Here is an 11,057-nt window from a genome sequence, read left to right on the forward strand (position 1 = left end):
TCTCACTGTCTCTCTGGATCTCTCTCTGGGTCTCACTGTCTGTCTCTCTCTGGGTCTCTCACTGTCTCTGGGTCTCTTGTCATCTCTCTGTATCTCTCTTTGGGTCTCACTGTCTCTCTCTGGGTCTCACTGTCTCTCTGGATCTCACTGTCTCTCTGTATCTCTCTCTGGGTCTCACTGTCTCTCTGGATCTCTCTCCCTGGGTCTCACTGTCTGTCTCTCTCTGGGTCTCTCACCATCTCCCTGTATTTCTCTCTGGGTCTCATACTCTGTCTCTTTCTGAGTCTCTCACTGTCTCTCTTGTCTCTGACGACGGGCATACCACTGAGCCCCAGGGACAGCACGCCGAAGCGAGAGACAGGGAGAGAGGAAGGAGTCCCCGAGTCGCCAGGTCCGGCCGGAGATCGAGGAGGCGCCCTCGGGCCCGCCGCCCCCACCCGGCCCCGCCGCCCCCACCCGGCCCCGCCGCCCCGCGCGTGTTTGTCCAGGGCAGGCCGCATTGATCCGCCGCGGCCGCGCCACCGTCTGATAAATCCCGGCCGCGGTAATGAACCTCCCCGCACACCGCTCACAAAGCACACACTAGCCCTGGCCCCAGCGGTTAATATTTAACTGAATAAGGGCCATAAATATGGAAAATGGGACTTTTAATTAAATAAGCAGCTTTTAAAAGGGCCCTTGGGCGGGAGAGGCTTTTGTTTAAATATGATTGATTTGACATGTCCTTTCGCTCTCACACTCTCCCGAGCTCCCTTCCGACGTTAACTCTTGGCCCCGGGCCCTGGCCGCAAGTTGGCGAGGCCAGACCCTGTCCTGCTGGAGGGAGGGGGCTCCCAGCTGGAGGAAGCGGGGTATGGTGGGGGACGGGAAGGAGGTGCCCTGGGGACTGCGATGGAAAACCCAGCTGCCCTGGCCTCTTGCATTTGGCTTCACCCCCTTTGCAAGCTGCCTCCATCTCGCAGGATGTGTATTTCCTCCTAAAAGAAGGGGCCAGTGGGGTCAGATGCCTCCAGATCCAGGGGCATAGTTTCCCTTTTAAAAGCCACGCCACCAGTTGCCTGTTCTTTGGTGGCTCAGCTGGTGGTCGGTTTCTTTGTGCCTCAGTTTCCCCATCTGTAAGAGGAGGATAACATAGCACCTACTCCACAGGGCTGTGTTCAGATTCAGGGTGTCCTAGACCATGGGAGGTCCCACAGCGTTTCCCCAGATTCCAGCCCAAGGCTGTGTGGCTGCTGCCAGGCCCAGGCAGCTTGATGGGCACATTCCGGTACTTAGTGCTGACCCCTCATTTGCATTTTGCACGGAGCCCTGAAAAGGAAGTAGCTGGTTCTACCCATCCTCACCCAGAGACTCAGTCTTGGCGGCTTATGACTCATTTGAGGAGCTTGGAATGCTCCAATTTCAGATCGGGAAGAATTCAGCAGTCAGGGTGGTCTGTCTTCTGCCCTCAAGCTAATGGTCTTTACCTTTCAAAACTTTTCAAAAAAAAAAAAAAAAGAAAGAAAGAAAGAAACCATGTCCTATTATAAATTTAATTAATATTTATGAAGCACCTTCCATATGCCAGCTTCTGCGCATGCCTCACCTCAGAGCCCTGTCATCTGCCCTACTTCCTGGGTGAGGAGGGATCTGATGCCCAGAGAAGCCAAGTAACCAGTCTAGAGTTGCCCAGCGAAGCAGCAGCTGGCATTTGAACCCAGGCTGTTTTGCCTCCAGTGCCTTAAGCCCGCTGTGGGCCTAGCCTGGTGCACTGCAGGTCCGTGCCCTGGGACTCATGTCCGATCTGGTCCTGGCTTCTCTGAGCTGACGTAGAAGTCACTTCCCTGGATAATTCTGACATCCTCCCTACCTAAGGAGGGGGATGATGGTGGTCACACAGCCTCCTAATTTATCAAGACTCTGCCTCCTGTGCCCAACTGCCATTTCTTCCTCTCCCCAAGTCAGATAAGTTAGTTTTTGCTTATTCCCACTCACAGGCTGCCTCTTCCAGGAAGTTTTCCCAGATGCACCCTGCTTGTTATGGTGGATCCCTTTTCTAATTCTTCCAGTATTTGTGAGCATAATGAGTATCTGACTATGTTCTATTGTACTGTAATTTCCAGTAACCATTCATTCACATGGTCAATTACCATTTATTAATGACCTATTATTTTATTTCTCCAGTTTGAAGATGAACTATTTTTTTTCTTTTTAACATTTTGAAACTGGGATCTAGTACATATATAACACCCGTTCTTATTTGCTGCAGCACTTTGGAAGGCTGAGGCGGGCAGATCACCTGAGGTCAGGAGTTTGAGACCAGCCTGACCAACATGGTGAAACCCTGTCTCTACTAATAATACAAAAATTAGCCAGCCATGGTGGTGTGTGCCTATAATCCCACCTACTCAGGAGGCTGAGGCATGAGAATCGCTTGAACTCGGGAGGCGGAGGTTGCAGTGAGCCGAGATCACACCACTGCACTCCAGCCTAGGTGACAGAGGGAGACTCCTTCTTAAAAAAGAAAAAGAAAGAGAAATACTCTAAATGGATGGTCCCTTTTATAATGGATGGCATTTCCAGACTGTGGAAATAAAAGTTTGTGCCTAGCCCTGTGCCGGGTGTTGGAAGGATTGGGGGAAATCAGACAGACTTTTACTTTTCTTTCTGCTCCCTGAAAACTTACTGTCTAGTGCAGAGTGTATTAAGAAAGCACCCTTCTTTCAGGCTGAATGCGGTGGCTCATGCCTGTAATCCCAGCATTTTGGAAGGCCGACGTGAGTGGATCATGAGGTCAGGAGATCAAAACCAGCCTGGCCAAGATGGTGAAACTCTGTCTCTACTGAAAATACAGAAATTAGCCAGGAGTGGTGGCATGTGCCTGTAATCCCAGCTACTCGGGAGGCTGAGGCACAGATTTGTTTAAACCCAGGAGGAAGAGGTTGCAATGGGCCGAGATAGCACCATTGCACTCCAGCCAGGGAGACAGAGCGAGACCCAGACCCAAAAAAAAAAAAAAAAAAAAAAAAAGAAAGCACCCTTCTTTCTAATTCCCAAAACTCTCAATTCTCACTTGTTCACTCTTTTACACTTTTACTTGATCCTCTGAATTCTCGTAGCTCTGTAGCAAAGAATGTTCCTCTCTTCCCAGGAATGGGGTGAATTTAGTGAGGGGAGGAAGTTATGGACAGTAAGTGTTTATGTTCCGCCAGGCCCTGTCCTAACATTTATTATGTATTATCTCATTTAATCCTCACCATGACCTAATAAGGTGAGTGCTGCTGTAATCACTTCCAGTTTGCAGATGATGAAAGGAGGCTCAGAGACTAAGTAATTGGCCCAAGGCCACACAGCCAGAGTGACAGAATCGGAGTCAAATCCAGGCAGGTCTGGCTCCAGAGGCCTCCCCCTTAACCTCAGTTCTTTCGACCCTTCCTTCATTCTCCCCCACTGCACCTATAAGCCCCAAGCCCATTGCAAAGGAGGTTCAGCCAGGTGTGAATCCAGGGTTCAGAAGCTCATCTTCCATCAGCGGCACAGGAGGGAGACAGCCCCGAGGAGAAAATGGAAGCAGACGGTCTCCCAGAGGGGCTGTAATAAAAGGCATCATACAGAGAAAGCTGGAAGAGCCAGAGAGCTCCATCAGGAGGTTGGCCTGGCGCTTGTGTCTAGTGACTAGCCTTAGGAGACCTCTCCTTTGGCAGGATGTCCAGGGCCAAGTCTCCAGGGCCAGCTGCAAGGACAGTTTATGGTTCATGTATCCCACTACAGGGGCAGCCAGTGGGCTGGGGATGGTCAGCAAAACTCCCCATCTCTCTCTGTGCCATGACATCTGTTGCCATGGTAACTCCTCTCAGGCATCACCTGATTCTGGGTCTGTTTCCTGGGCTCAGTGTTAGGGTAGGTAGGGCTGAGGCTGGTTTTGGGGCCGAGGCACAGGGCTGGTGTTGGTGTTGGGGAAAAGGCACAAGGCCATCGCTCGTGCAGACCACCCACAGCAGTGGCAGGGGGTCGGGGAGCACTGAGCAAGGCATCTGTATTCCTTCATTGTAAGCCCAGAGCAACGGGACAAAATCCCGTGTTGAGTACATTTGAGAAGAGACCTCCTCCCTAGAGAATCTCCTCCCTACACCCCTCAGGCTAAATGGTTGGGACCCTGTACCTTGCACCTCCCCAGTGACTGTCCTGCCGGCTCCGTTTCTCACCAGCACTCAGGTGGAGTCACTATCATCTCCTCATGGACCGTTGTCCTCCTAACGGGTCCCTGTCTGGCAATCTGTCCCCACAGATCCATCCAAACAGGTGAGCTTGATTTATCTATTTATATAGAAACAAGGTCTCACTTTGTCGCCCAGGCTGGAGTGCAGTGGCACCATCATAGTTCATTGTAACCTTGAATTCCTGAACTCCGTGATCCTCCTGCCTCAGCCTCCCATGTAGCTAGGACTGCAGGCTTGTGCCATCACACTTGGCTAATTATTTTTGTAGAAATGGGGGATCTTGCTTGCTGCCCAGGCTGGTCTCGAACTCCTGGCCTCAAGCCATCCGCCTCTCACTTTTGAGCAGCTGGGACTATAGGCATGCACTGCCATGACAAGCTAATTAATTTTTTTTTGAGAGACAGGATTTTGCTACATTGTCCTGGTTAATCTTGGCCTCAAGCGAATCTCCCACCATGGCCTCCCAAAGCGCTGGGATTAAGGGCATGAACCTCCGCACCTGGCCACAGGTGTGTTTTCTGGAGCCACAGGCCTCCACTTGCCCGGTCCCTCCCTACTCCTTCCCCAAACACTGGCCCATCCAGGCCTCCCTCCACTCTCTCCAGGCCACATCCATGCCATGGGCAACGTGACGCCCGTCAGGTCCAGGAAACACTGGAAATCAGTGAAGCAGGGAGCAAAGGTCAGGGTGAGGCCAACTCTTTTTGGTGTCAAAGGAGATTACGCGTCCGGCTCTCAGAGTCGAGGGCTGGGCCAAAATCAGCCTGTGATCCCAAGTGGGATGAGTTCAGAGGTCACCAGCTGGCTTCTTTGTGTGTCAATATTAACATGAGAGTCACCTAATTGGGGTGGGTCAGCCAGTGGCCAGAGCCAGGACACACATCAGAAGAGAAAGGGCCCAATCATGCCCTGGCAGTGTTGGGTGCTTGACATAAGCCAGCTTATTCATTATATTAATATTACCGCTAATAAAACTAATACAGGAGCAGCAGGAGGACAGCGGTAGCCACATACATTGCGTGTCCATTAAACTCAGGCTTGGTGGCTGGCACTTCATTCATTAAATAGCCTAATCATTCCAACCTCTCTAAGAATTAGATTCTGTTGCTACCTTATCCTACAGCCAAGGAAACTGAGGCAGGAAATGGTAAACTAGTGGGCTGTGTTCACACAGGTGAATGGAGGAGCAGAGACTTGGACCCAGCCAGTGTCTCGCAACACAGGAATGACATCTCCGTTTTATTGATGAGGAAACCGAGATGGATCAAGGCTGTCTAAAGCTGCACAGCTAGTCAGTGACAGAGCGCAATTACAAACCCAGGGAGGTCTTCTCCAGAGCTCATAATATCCTTATTTTATTTTATTCTTTTCCTGTTTCAATAAAAGAATAAAAGGCTGGAGTGCCTTTCATATCTCAAATGCTCAGTAGCCTCATCTATAAAATGGGAATATTAACATCCCCCTCACAGTGCAGATGCAACGGGAAAATATGTGTGAAGCCTTTGCACATGCTGTTCCTTCTGCACAGAATGCTTTTCCTTGTTAAACTTGGCATCTTCTTTGTTAACCTAGCATCTAACCCGCACTCTAGGCTGGAGTACAGTGGCATGATCATGGCTCACTGCAGCCTTGAACTCCTGGGCTCGAGTGATCCTTCCGCCTCAGTCTCCTGAGTAGCTGAGACTACAGGTGTGTGCCACCAGTCCTGGCTAATTTTTAAATTTTTTTGTAGAGACAGGAGTCTCACTATGTTGCCCAGGTTTGTCTTAACTCCTGGCTTCAAATGATCCTCCTATCTAGGCCTCCTGAGTCACTGGGATTACAAGTATGAGCCACCACACCCAGCCTTCATCTCGTTCCTTTTAAGCTCATCTCTTCTATGGGTTCTCTGAGGGCCACTTGTCCTGTGTGCCACTGTTCCTGCCTTCCTGGACCTAAGGGAACAGTGGCTGTCCATTGGCTGATGGATGAAGACCTGCCATCTGCACGGCTCAGGCGAGCCATATAGAGACCAACACTCCCCTCCGTTGGTTTTGGGTCAAATGAACCCATGTGGACACTTGCTGGAATCATAGTAACTTCAGACACTCACTTCTATGTAGGCTGAGTCCAAAGAAACTCTACTTATCAAAAACTTTTTAAAATTTTTAACGTTTATCTTTACAGACAAGATCTTGCTCTGTCGCCCAGGCTGGAGTGCAGTGGCAGGATCCTAGCTCACTGCAGCCTCGAACTCCTGGGCTCTAGCCATCCTCCTACCTCAGCCTCTCAAGTAGCTACGACTACAGGGATGCACCACCACGCCCAGCTAATTTTTAAATTTTTTTGTAGAGATAGGGGTCTCACTATGTTGCCCAGGTGGGTCTCACCCTCCTGGGTTCAAGGAATCCTGCCATGGCCTCCCAAATCACTGGGATTATAGGCCTGAGCACCCAACCTCCTAGAACTTTTGAATAGAGTCTCGTGCAGCAGCAGTTAACACATTGACCATTTCTCAAAGACCTGCTCTGTGCAGGGTACTGAAGACCTAGTGGTGAGCAGAAACTGACACTTCCCTGTCCCCATGAAACTCACATTCCAGCGGGGGAGGTGGAGAGTAATCATGCCTAGAATGACACATTGATTCTGTGATGAAAGTTCCCAAGAATGGGACAATTTAATGGAGCAACCGGACTTGGCCAACGAGGTTAGAGAGAGAGCCCTGACAAAAGGGCTCCTGTGCTGAGACTCTGAAGATGAATAGATGCTAAGTCAGCAAAGAAGAGAAGGGATAGCATTCTATGCAGAAGGAACAGCGTATGCAAAGGTTTAACACATTTTCCTGTTTCATCTGCACTGTGAGGGGAGATATTAATATTCTCATTTTATAGATGAGGCTACTGAGGCTTTGAGAAATGAAAGGCCTGGCCCAAGGGAGAAACTAGCAGAAATTTGATCCAAATCCGCCCGCCTCGGCCTCAGCAGCCTGATGCCACATTTGACACTCTTCCACACTGGTGCTTAGAAATAGCATCAAATGGCCGGGTGCGGTGGCTCACGCCTGTAATCCTAGCACTTTGGGAGGCTGAGGCAGGTGCATCACTTGAATGCAGGAGTTCAAGACCAGCCTGGCCAACATGGTGAAACCCCATCTCTATGAAAAATACAAAAATTAGCAGGTGTGATGGTGCATGCTTGTAATCCCAGCTACTCAGGAGGCTGAGGCAGGAGAATCACCTGAACCTGGGAGGCGGAGGTTGCGATGAGCCCAGATGGTGCCACTGCACTCCAGCCTGGGTGACAGAGCGAGCCCATACCACACACACACAAAACAAAAACCAAACCAAACCATGGCATCACATGATGATGCGAGGAAAGCTTCCTTTGGGGAAAAAAAGTAATGCAAATAGGCCAGACATTTGTGTCAGACGGAGCTTTTTAAGTTGCTATGGTAGAAACCCAACTCACACTGACTTAAGCGAAAAAAGGAAATTTATTGTCCCATGTAACAAGGATCCAGGAATGTAAGACTTTAGGCTCAGCTGGACCACAAGGCTCAAACAAGATCATCAGGGCTTTGTGAGTGTGTCTCTCTTCCCCTGATCCTGCTTCCTGGGTGTTGGCTTCCTTATCAGGCCCCATATCATGGCCCCTGGAAGTCTCTTGCTCACCCCTTCCTGGCTGTTAGCAGTTGCAGAATATTGAGAGACTCCTCTTTTCCAGCCACTCCAGGGGAATGTCCCTGGGTTGGCTCCCACTGGACCAACCTGGTCATATGCCTATCCCAAAACCAATCAGTGTAGTTAGAGTGCTGAAATGTTCTAATTGGCCAAACCTCAGTGCCTATCCTGGAACCAGTCAATAAGGCCAGGGCCTGGACTCCTTTGGTGGGTGCCTGGTCATGAGTATCTAAAGGTGATTCAGCCTCACCTAAGCTCTTGGACTGAGAATGCAGGAAAATAGGAAGAAGGAATAGGGAATGCTGGAAAGACAAAATAAAAAACAAAACAAACAACAACAACGACAACAAAAACCCATGGCTGGACCCCCAAAAATCTCAAAATAGAAAAGTCATCCAGGCAGCTGACTGGCTCAGGCCTGCAATCCCAGCACTTTGGGAGGCCAAGGCAGGTGAACCACTTGAGATCAGGAGTTTGAGACCAGCCTGGCCAACAAGGTGAAACCCCGTCTCTAAAAAAAAAAAAAAAAAAATTAGCTGGGCATGGTAGCATATGTCTGTAATCCTAGCTACTTGGGAGGCTGAGGCATGAGAATTGCTTGAACCAGGGAGGCAGAGTTTGCAGTTGCATCGAGCCAAGATGGTGCCACTGCACCCCAGCTTGGATGACAGGATAAAACTGTTTAAAAAAAAAAAAAAAAGGAAAAGAAAAGAGCCAGGCATAGTGGCTCACGCCTATAATCCCAGCACTTTGGGAGGCCGAGGCAGGCAGATCACAAGGTCAGGAAATGGAGACCATCCTGGCTAACATGGTGAAACCCTGTCTCTACTAAAAATACAAAAAAATTAGCCAGGTATGGTGGCGGGCGCCTGTAATCCCAGCTACTTGGGAAGCTAAGGCAGGAGAATCGCTTGAAACTGGGATGTGGAGGTTGTAGTGGGCCAAGATCGTGCCACTGCACTCCAGCCTGGGCAACAGAGTAAGACTGTCTCAAAAGAAAGAAAGAGACAGACAGACAGAAAGAAAGAAAGAAAGAGCAAGCAAGCGTGGGTTTTACTGAACACAGGGATGCCCATGAAGACAATGTAACTTGCTCCTCATGAGGGCTCTGTGCAGCTACACCCCAGGTAGTCATAGCATCATTTAATTTCCCAAACTTTTATGGCTGAATCTTCCATTTTTATCTCATGCCCCTGGTTTATCCCAGTTTCTGCTGGAAATGAAGATGCCCCCTACTTCTGAAACTGTCAATTCTCCCTCTGGACGTTTTCTTTACCTCATCTGGAAACTGGAGATCATTCTAATACCAACCTTACAGACTTCAGCGGTCGTGTAAATAAATAAATTTAGCCCAATACATAGGCACTTAGCATTATGTCAGTGTTAGTGTTATGAGCTTTATCATGCCCATTTTTGCAGACACACAACCCGAGGCTGAGAAAGAAGGCACAGCTTGCTTTAGGCCACCTAATGGGTGGCGGACTCAGACATGCCAGATGTGGGTCTCAAAGCCTCAGCTTTGTCATCTCACATCTGGAAGAGCAAATCTATGCTGTTTGTTGCAGTTTTACTGTCAGCTGCTTGGGCCAATTCGTAGAATGGATGAATTTATGCACGCCTCATTTTAATCAAAATTCTGATGAGAAGATCCCTTAGACATGAATTCATCCACAAATGGGTAAGCCGAGGGAATGTATCCATCACTAGAAATTAATCATGTTTTCTACTGTGCCCTACATGAGAATCAGAATCATCAGGTCTAGCAGGTAACTGGGATGGAAGGACAAGGCAGAGATGCGAAGGAGACATCCCATGTAAGGCACTTTCAAAAAACTGCTCTAAGTGCTTCTAAAGGCTATTACAGTGGCTACTCTTTCTTGAGTACCTACTATGTACAAAGTGCATTCACACAATCTCATCAAATCTTCTGACAGCCATCGGAGGGAGGTACTATCACGCTCATTTTAGAGATGAGGAAACAGGTTGAGAGGAGTCAGGTGACTTGTGCAAAGTTGCAGTTATGTGGTAGAGCCAAGATCGGAACTCAGGTCTGACTCCAACTGATTCAGGAATCAATGTCATCACCATGACCCTCCATCTTCTCTTAGGATGTCCTGTGGTTAACATAGCTGGTTCTTGATTGATTGATGCTTAACTGGTTTCTGGTTTTTCATCAGGGCTGGGCATTTGCCCGACTCCAAGAATGGACCTTTCCTTAAAGTTTGGGCCTTTGGCACCTCACTTACCTCACCTGGTCCCAGTCCCGTTCTTCGTTTTTGGAATAACAGGAAATATGTTGATTCAACAAGTATTTACTGAACACCTGCAGTCTTAAATTAGACTTCCTTTCTAGGAAGAGCCTTAGAGCCTCAGGATTCACAAGAAGTCTTCCACGGAGGCTTTGTTTGCAGGAGAAACCCGTGAGAGGTTAGGGAAGCAGGGCAGAGCAGAAGAATCTGGACAGACATGATTGTAACTAGGGTCCAACCGCAGTCGGATCCCATGGGTACCTGCTGGGTGTTACTGGTCTCACAGAGCTGCTCCCAACCCTGAGGCCAAGGGCTGGCCTTTTGTACCACAGCATTGGCTGTGGGTTGCCTTAGGAGCTGCATGTGGCAAAACTTCCTATTCAATGGCAGCTTCCATTACTTCCATTAGCAGAACTCTGGTTCCTTCTCTGGATACGGAAGATGCTGACAGCCTAGAGGACAGTGGGGGACAGGTCCATGAGTAAAGAGATCTGAGTGAGATACCAGCACATCTACTGTATCTACTATGTCTTGGGCACTGTTTGCCGTCATGGTATTACCTACATCATCGAGAGGGACTGTCATTTGCCTAACATTTTAGACACATGGCCAAACTGAATTCTCCCTACAACCCTATGAGGCAGACACAACCCATTTATCAGATGAAAAAGATGAGGCTCAAGGAGATGTTGGTGCCAGAGCTGAGAAAAACACAAAGCCCATCTTCGGTCCCTGAGTCTGGTCCTCAGACCTGGGCAGCTCCCTGCTGTGCTGTCCTCCGCCTTTGAGAAGGTCAGCGGGGAGGCGGAGGCCCAGCCAGCAGCGGGCAAGAGCTGCAGCGGAGGACGGCTTTTTAATAGCCCTGGCATTGGCTGACATTTGGGTTTCACTCTCTGTGAAGTGCACTAATTACTCCTGTTCACTCAGAAGTCCGACTTAACTACTGCTTG

General features: G+C 49.2%; 1 long non-coding RNA gene across 1 annotated transcript in view; it reads right to left on the reverse strand.

Moving 5' to 3' along the window:
• LOC119473447 overlaps positions 1-7,918 on the reverse strand; it is a 30,703-nt gene extending 22,785 nt beyond the window's left edge. Inside the window, exons 1-2 of the long non-coding RNA XR_005202670.1 lie at positions 7,850-7,918; positions 1,344-1,475 (exon numbers count right to left, since the gene is read on the reverse strand). This is a non-coding gene — a long non-coding RNA (uncharacterized LOC119473447). The remainder of the gene's footprint in view (positions 1-1,343; positions 1,476-7,849) is intronic.
• Positions 7,919-11,057: the final 3,139 nt, after the last annotated feature.

The sequence above is a fragment of the Cebus imitator genome, unplaced genomic scaffold (genome assembly GCF_001604975.1).
Source record: "Cebus imitator isolate Cc_AM_T3 unplaced genomic scaffold, Cebus_imitator-1.0 Scaffold8, whole genome shotgun sequence".
Taxonomy (NCBI): domain Eukaryota; kingdom Metazoa; phylum Chordata; class Mammalia; order Primates; family Cebidae; genus Cebus; species Cebus imitator.